Source organism: Corvus brachyrhynchos, unplaced genomic scaffold, assembly GCF_000691975.1.
Source record: "Corvus brachyrhynchos isolate BGI_N302 unplaced genomic scaffold, ASM69197v1 scaffold310, whole genome shotgun sequence".
Classification (NCBI taxonomy): domain Eukaryota; kingdom Metazoa; phylum Chordata; class Aves; order Passeriformes; family Corvidae; genus Corvus; species Corvus brachyrhynchos.
In genome coordinates, this window is record NW_008236213.1 from 2,558,316 (window position 1) to 2,566,603 (window position 8,288).

The window sequence follows — 8,288 nt, forward strand, 5'->3', positions numbered from 1 at the left end:
GCTTGGGGGTTTTTTCATGTGGCTATCTCCACTAAAAGCAACTAACATTTGTTTTGCAACTAAAATATCTCTCAGTCCTCCAGAATTTCATGCCCAACCCCACACCTCGTTTGCACTCTCTCTATAGACGTGTCTACCTTTTCTGTTGTTTCTATCACAGGCTGCAAGGTTGTAAGAACAGACTTCTGCCTAAATTACAGGCATTCCTAAGTTAATTTTATTTAGTACTAGAGAAGCACATGCTTTTTATTAGATTTTTTTAAAGTTGTTTTAACTTAGAGAAAAATAACTCAATATTCATTGGAAAAAAAAAAACCAGCAGCTTAAAATGATTACTACCATGGGAGCCAAAATATAGTATCAGCAAATACAACTGAAGTGCAAAAGGTAATAAGATTTATAAGCCTCTGTAATCAAAAAGATGGATCATCATGCTGAAAAAAATACCCAGCAAGTATATGTTTATCAGAGCTTTTGGAGGGCATGCTAGCTAAACCCTACAAGACTAATCATTTTCTTTTCCAAGAAAACAATTACCCTTAAACGTATGCATTTTCAGCAAAGCATGTCCATTTATATATTTGTTAAAGCAATTATATCCAAAATTACCTTTATACTCTACAATACAATTATATACTACTATTCCCTGAATGTGCCTGGATTTATCAAAGCATGGCTCAAATGGAAAGTTCTTCAGCTTCAAATATTAATCTGAATGTAACTCTTAAGATGCGTGAGAACAAGGCCTTTGTTGCAAAAACTCATTTGAAATTTTGTGGGGTTTTAAGAGAAAATAGACGTTGAGGCTTGTAAGCAAACTGGAATTCAGAAAACTACACTTGAATAGATAACTGCATACAGTGTCTGACAAGTTACGCTATACAGGAACATATACAGTGTTCACATGGAATCCTAAGAACTATCTATTTCTTAATCCCTATATTAAAGCCCATTTTTTTTTATCACTATTTATGGGTAACTTCTAGGAAACGCAGCCTAGAAATGTATAGAGCATAAATTATGTACTCATGCAGCTGAGGAACCATCACAAAAGGGAAGCCGTTCTAGAGCAGTGCCCTGAATTTCAGACTTTCAAGGACAGTTCCACAGAACTTTTATTCTATTTAAATAAAAAGTCTATTTTCTTATAGATAATTTCTCATTTAATACTAACATGAAAATAATACTTTAAAAAAAATACAACAAACCTTGTCAACAGCTCTTGCTCAATGTTTCCAATATCAAAAAAAGTAAGGGGTTAGAATAGGGCTTTGGCTAAAAAATGTGTCAGACTCAAAGCTTTGGCATAAGAAAAGTCAAGTCAGAAGCAATGTATTTTCAAACAAATTTGGAAAGGTTATATTATACATACATAGCTCATTTTTAGATTATGGAGAGGTAAAAAAGCTGTTTTCAACATGTGCTTTCAGTTCTCAAATGGAAATTCGTTGGGCTGCAGTTTAAAGCACAGACAAGACATAAGGCCCATATACTCCAAGGGTTACTACATTAAAAAATTTAGTTATCAGAAAAATCAGTAGAGTGGAAGTTTGACTGAGATTCCCTCTTTTGTCTCATCTCTTGAGTCTCTGAAGCTCCTCAAGGGCAGATCTGCACTTTGGCAAAAAAACTCGAACGGTATTTTTCAGACAGGACACTCTGCAGAGTTTGAAACCTGAAGTCCCCTTACCCAACCCACTCCCCTGCTTAGGAATCTGACACGGGCTAGGACAGATGTGACTAACACCAAATTAAGTGACCACAACCTATGCATTTTGCACTACTGCCCATGAGGCAGAGCTGCAGCAGTGCTGACACCACTGCACAGTCATGCAAAGGAACCTACTCAGGGTTAAAAACAAACCAAACTGCAGTGCAACAAGAAACACCTTCCGCCAGAGCCCAGGTGTACTCCAGAGCTCTACAAAAGGTACTGTGCTGCAGACTGGTGGAGGTGAGCAGGAGCGCCTGATTTAATGATGCATTTGTTCATTCTAAAGAGAACGGGCAAGTGTTTTGCCAGTTTTACACAGTTCAGCCTGAAACCCCCGCGCTACACCCCATGCCTGGCCTCACATTGCTACTTTTAGCCCATTAGACAGAGTTAAATGGCAGATATCGCTTGGCTTAAAAGGAAAAACTGATATATTAAAGACATTTCATTCCTGCAATACTATCTCTGTATGGAAAATATAGGAAGTCCTGATAAACTTCAGTGGCAGCAAACATCAAAGAATTGGCTGCTGATAGCTCCAACTTCCCTCTGCTGGTGCTGAGCCTAAACGCATCTTCTTCCAATTTTTTTTCAGGGCCACTTTGCAAATATTTTCCTGGGCTATATTTCCTCTTTTATAGGAGACTGGGCTATATACCTGCTTATCTTTTTCTGCTTCTTTTTGTATAATCACTGATTTTCAAGAATTGTTGCTATGGGGGGAGAAATATTTCTGGGACTGCAAGAGCCATTCCAGGAAACAGAATTCTGTCAGTCTGTGCGGCCACATCACTACATTTCTGTGATGTTTCAACAGGCTGCTAGTAATGCTTCTAATTAGTTTAAAAGCAAACTGGAATGGAAACATCTCAGAGAAAATGGCTGAGGGTAAAGGTCAGTAGTCTCCTTCTAAGAAGTCTCTACAAAGCCTGAGATGTCACATGATATATTGATGACTGTTTTCTTCTGCAAAATTCCCCAGAGTCCCAGAGGTAGCTAACACACCATGATATAACAGCTGATGCCCTCCTCCAATTACATCTTTTATTAAGTCAGGCCATTTAATTAGTGTAGCTTGAAGGTCTGTAGCATTTAAACAAGTCTTTTTTTCTTTCCTTCATCTCTATCACCTTCCCTTTTTAAAAGGGATAATTTTTAGCAAAACACCTCAGTTGCTGCCATGTCCAGTTCAGTTGACCTTTTAAGGGCAAATCACCCCAGAAGATGCACAGCTCAGCAAATGCATCCAGCCCTGAAAAGAGACCACCAGAATACCAACCCACACTGAGATACTTTGTAGGGACACTCATCTAAGGACAAGCTCATAATACTCACAATAAGCTTATAATTCAATTTTGGTCTGCCTTCTCTTCTACCTTTTGAAACACACAAATTCATGCAAACCAAGTAAGTTCCTGTACATTCTTTACTCCTTTATAGAAATAAAGTTATATTATACATGTCAGGGAAAAAAAATCCTTTAGCTACTGGTGTGTGTTATTTGCCTGTCACAAGTAGCACTGATGCATTATAAGGCAATGGATTTAATAGAAGTGGCAAATTATTCTTGAAATAGATATCAAAGTTATCACCAGCCATAAAGCACTGCAGGAAAATGGGAAAATCCATGTCTTCTGTGCCAAAACTCTGAGCGGAAAGTGCCAGCTCTCTGCCTATCTAAATCCTAGTCCCATGGATGCTTGTTTCACATGGTGGCCAGAGGTAGTTTTAGGAGATTTCTGTGCAATTTAGGATTTACATCCAAAAGCCTTTTTAACAGATTAGTGGGAAGTTGTTAGCAAGGAAATCCAGTCATCTGTGAAGCGATGGGACACTTTCATGACTTTTTCTTCCTATAGTCATGACACTGTCCAGACAAAAAAAAAGGTACAAAAAAAATGTTTTCTCTGCCGTGTCTGAGCATGGGAAAAAGTGTAAAATGTTTCACTGGGTCTGAAGAAACAGGAATAACTGCCAGGAATGTTCCATGATGCTTATTTTCCAGCTTTGGATCCCAAACTTTCTGGACATGTCTCAACACTACCATCACACTAAATCTGTTTGACACATTAAGGGAAGAACCATTGAAGCTTCAGACTATGATCTGTAGGCAGAGCTACCACTAGGAAACCATGTCCAGGAAGTAAAAGCTTGCGAGCATTCTCATGTTCAAAGGAAAATTTTAGAAAGGATAGCCAGAAACTCCTTTTAAAACTAATTTGTACAGTTAATTTTGTCTTCAAGTCTCTTCTGAACTAATCACCAGATGCTGCCTTTCACTGGCATGCACGTCTTTTGCAGTAGATTTCATCTAGTAGTTGCAAAGGAGCAGTATCAGAACCAAGAGGAGTGTCTTTGCAAATTCAGTCCCTATGTAGGTGTAAGATCATTAACCACCAAGTAATGAGGAGTAGCTATACACAGATTGATGTAAACAAGTGCATACTTGGTTGAGCAGCTGCCAAATGTTGTCACAGTTATTGCAGTCAGGAAGATTTCTGGGAACAAAATGGGATCGGGGAAAGGTGTGAGAAAGCCTAAGAAAGTAACAGGAAAGCTCCCAAACAAGCTAACCCCCAAGGTGCTGTGAAGAACAGCATACAGGATTGGAAGAGAGGCTGAAAACTTGAAAGGTTAAAGATTGCAGCATAATTTATGCAGAAAGAAGCTCCCCAGGCTGTTGTCAGAACAGTCTGACTGACAGTGCTTTTGAAGAGGGACATCTCAGCAGGCACTCGGCTTTCCTCCAAGCGCAGTCTTGGGCTGAATTTGTGGCACAGAGCATCACTCTGCAACACACCTACAAAACCTGCCAAACCAGAAAGGCCAAAATAGACACAGCAGTAGGACATCCTTAAGACAGGGTAAGGAGGGCCACTACTCCCCAACACCTCAACATGAAGCAACAGCTCCTAAGGTGTCCATGCTCTCTGAACACAGTAGGTAAACACTGCTTCGTTTAGGTATTAGGGCTTGTACTCAGATATCCGTTCCAGGGAGCTTTGGGATTTGTCCAAGTCTTGCCATCATTGCTACTCCCTCAAGCACATACCAGTCCATTGAAGTCAAATTCCTTAAAATCTGAAACGTTCTTGTCATGGTACTTACAGTTCTAAAGTTAATTTTATTCCTCTTCATAACCCTTAAAAAATTCTTCCTAATATTTCTTCTTTGGCTTATTTTCCTCTAACGCATCCCTCTCTTTCCTTCAACTCTCTGAAATATTCCTCTTCAGTATCTTCTTATTTAGGGATTTTTAAAATATATCCCCTGAAATTTTCTAATCAAAAGCACAGTCATACTACAATAACAATCAGAAATTTGTTATTGTGTGTATCTGAGAGCAAGTTCAGAACTTGCCTTGTCAGCCCAACAGCTGCTTTGCAGAGTGACATTACTTAAACTTGAAAATAGTGGCAGCACAGTTGTGGCAGTTTGGCCAAACTTAGAAATATATCCCCTGAGAGAAGCAGGCCGCAAACCACCCCTCCCCACCAGGTTGGGGAAAAATTGAATTTTCCTCGAAGGAAAGTGAAAGAGATAAAAACTATTTATTTAACAAACACACAGGAAAATAATAATAATGTTAAATAATATAATCTCTCACTGTGGAGAGAAAAACCTGGGAAAATTTTGGAGTCCTTTCGTAGTCTCTCTCTCTCCTCCTCCTTGGAGCTGGGACGGGGTGGTGGGCCCACCTCCAGGGCCAAGGCCTTGGTGGAAAGTCCTCCCAATGTATTCTGATGTTGAAACAGTCCAGCAGAGAAAAAGGGAAAAAAACGAAGTCCCAGGAAAAAAAGTTCAACTCTCCGGAGGAAAAGGAGCTGAAAAACTGGCCAAAAGCTGGCTGGAAAGCAAGCTGGCTGCTTCCTCACCCTCACTCTGCAGAAGCAGACAGACTTTATCTCTGTGTCCTTGGAACATGAAAACAAACTGCTTTGAAAAAGTACACTTTTCTCTCTCCCCTCTCAGGCTCAGTTTAAAGGCATAGAAAGGCATATATACTAATTTCTGGGCATAGTGCAGCAATAGGGAATACAACATCAAGTCACCCCAAGACAACAGTGAAGATTGCCAAACATGCTGAGAAACATTTTGAGATTTATCTGGGTAGATATGGTGGTATGAATATTGGCATCTGGTTGAGCAGACTGATAATGTTATATGGATAGTAATTCCTCTTTCCATTCTATTATCTCTGCTCTCCAAAGCTGAGAAACCCCTCTGAAAAGAACAAAACATTTTATCCTGTGGCACAAACCCAACACCTACCATTCCTGAAAAATTCCAGGATTTTGGCTAAGTATCAACCCTGTCAGGTCTTAGCTCCTAACTCACCTCTGCCCAGAAAAAATTCTTACAGGCTATTTTTCCTCCTTTTTAGGAGGTATATAAAACACAGACTCAGGTGTACCACTCTAGAGACATAATAGCAGGACAGGATGAAAGACACAAGGGACACCTGGCCCCACTTACATAAAGTACCCAAAGACAAGGGTGTTGCCATAAACATCAGCTCTCTGTGCATTTTAGCATGACAGCATTATAGTTCAAACAGAATGAGATTGTGATGACATGTCAGAACCAGGCCAGCAAGAGAAAAGGCATTAGATTAGCTGCAATTTTGCTAAAGCCACATTAGGACACACTCTTCCTTTTCCATCTTCAGATGGACACAGTCACAAAATGGAACATGAGTGGCAGCAAGACACACCAGAGTTTGGAAATCCCTTCCTGGGGCCAGGTCAGCCCAGGGCAAGGTCTCACAGATGGGCTCCACATCAGCCCTCTCCTGAGCTCTGCCCTAAAGATCTTGACAGCCACATTCAACTCTGACAGCACAGAGGCAGGATTAATATTTTACCATCTCATGTGGAGACAAAATCTAGCCTGGCTTATAAATACATTATTGAAAAACATGTTCTCTATGCTGGCAGAAAAAGAGCCAATGTTTGGCAAATCAACTTGAAAGGCCTGTCCTAAAATGACCTGAGCAGTGAAACCCAAAACACTGCTCCAGCTGCTTACTGGCACTGCAACCATGGTTGCTGGCATGGCTTCAAACCAGCCCAGAGACTCAGGAGAAAGCCCAGCATTTGTTGAACCCAATGATCCTAAGGGTCTTTTCTATCCTGAATGATTCTATAATTCTGTGATTTGGGAAGAGCATCGAGTGAGTTGCCCTCACCATTGCTGCTCATTCAAAGGAGGAGGGAACAGTGCCATGTTTTAGTTTGTTTTGCATAGTGTGACTGCCTCTGGCGTCTATTGAGAGCTAGCATAACTTTAAAAAGGAACTGTCAATGCAAACAAACAAATAAAATCAGACAGAGAATAGATGGTAATGCAAGAGGAAAAACTTGTGTCCCAAGTATCGCCAAAATAATAGTTAAACATGATGGCTGCTAAAACCAGTAGCATAATATATAATCTTTTGTTAAATGAATACTAAAACAAGATCCACTAAACAAAAACAATGTACTGCTTTGGCAAATTCCTTTCTCTTAGAGAACAGATATACAAACTCTCTCACATGGCCTTTACCCAAGAGTGTCCTTGCAGCTCTTACCAGGATATGATGAGAAATAGCAGGGGTATAGGCAATGGGAGACCAGTTTTACAAAGACAGTACAGACACAAGGCAGAGTGCTATTCTAATTTTTAGTTCTATCTGTATTGCAGGACTTGCAACTGAAAACAAGGAAGAAAAGTACAGCTTACATGTTTGTAGCACCCTCGAGGGAAACAGCAGAATAAATTACAAATGCTGGTCAGCCAAGGTTATAGGTTCCCCAGAAACAGGTAACGGTGGTGCAACCAGGAAATGCCTAGCCTAGCTGAACAGCCAGATATGGCATTACCATATCCCATAGAGCCTGCAAAGTAAAATACACATAGGGTCATAGAATGATTCAAAATGGAAAACACCTTGGTATGTCATATAGTTAAAACAGAGACAACATTTGGCCTTGCAACACCACATGACCATATTCACGATGAGAAATATTTAAGTGTCATATCCAATATAGAAGTCATATGTTATAAATTAATCATATCTGCTAAGATGAACAGAAAAGTGACAAGATAGTATTTAGATGAGCTACTGTAGCTGGTTCAGTTTGTAACCAGGCAGAAACACCAATTTAGTGTAGTGGTTTGGTCCAAAATACTCATTACTATTTACCTTCTGTGAGATAAGAATTAGGAGAAAAGCCAAGAAGGCACCAAACTTGAAAGAATATAAGGAAGTTTATTAACAGATCTAAAAGAGGGAAAAAGAAAAAATAAAATCATACCACACCTTCAGAACTCTTCTCCTCCCCCCCCACCTTTCTCCCTTCTCCCACTGACAATGTAAAACAACCCTTGAGATGTTCAGTCTGTTTACCCCTTCCATAATAACCTTGTTCAGTCCATTTAGGAAGAGGAGTCTCTCTTGCCCAAGCTATGGAGAAATTATTATGAGACAACCGCCCGGGTTGGTTCTCTGCTCGCATCATGTGAGAGCCCCTTCCCCCCCCTTGCAGCTTTTCCCACAACTGCTTTCGAGGGTCCAATCTTGAGCTACTGGGGT

General features: G+C 40.1%; 1 long non-coding RNA gene across 2 annotated transcripts in view; it reads right to left on the reverse strand.

Annotated features, from left to right (window-relative positions):
• Positions 1–8,288, reverse strand: part of LOC108449071 — a 55,628-nt gene that overhangs the window by 32,556 nt on the left and 14,784 nt on the right. Inside the window, exon 2 of one of the 2 annotated variants that reach the window (XR_001865171.1) lies at positions 7,436–7,590. The exons of the other annotated variant lie outside the window; for it this stretch is intronic. This is a non-coding gene — a long non-coding RNA (uncharacterized LOC108449071). The remainder of the gene's footprint in view (positions 1–7,435; positions 7,591–8,288) is intronic. 2 annotated transcript variants of the gene reach the window in all.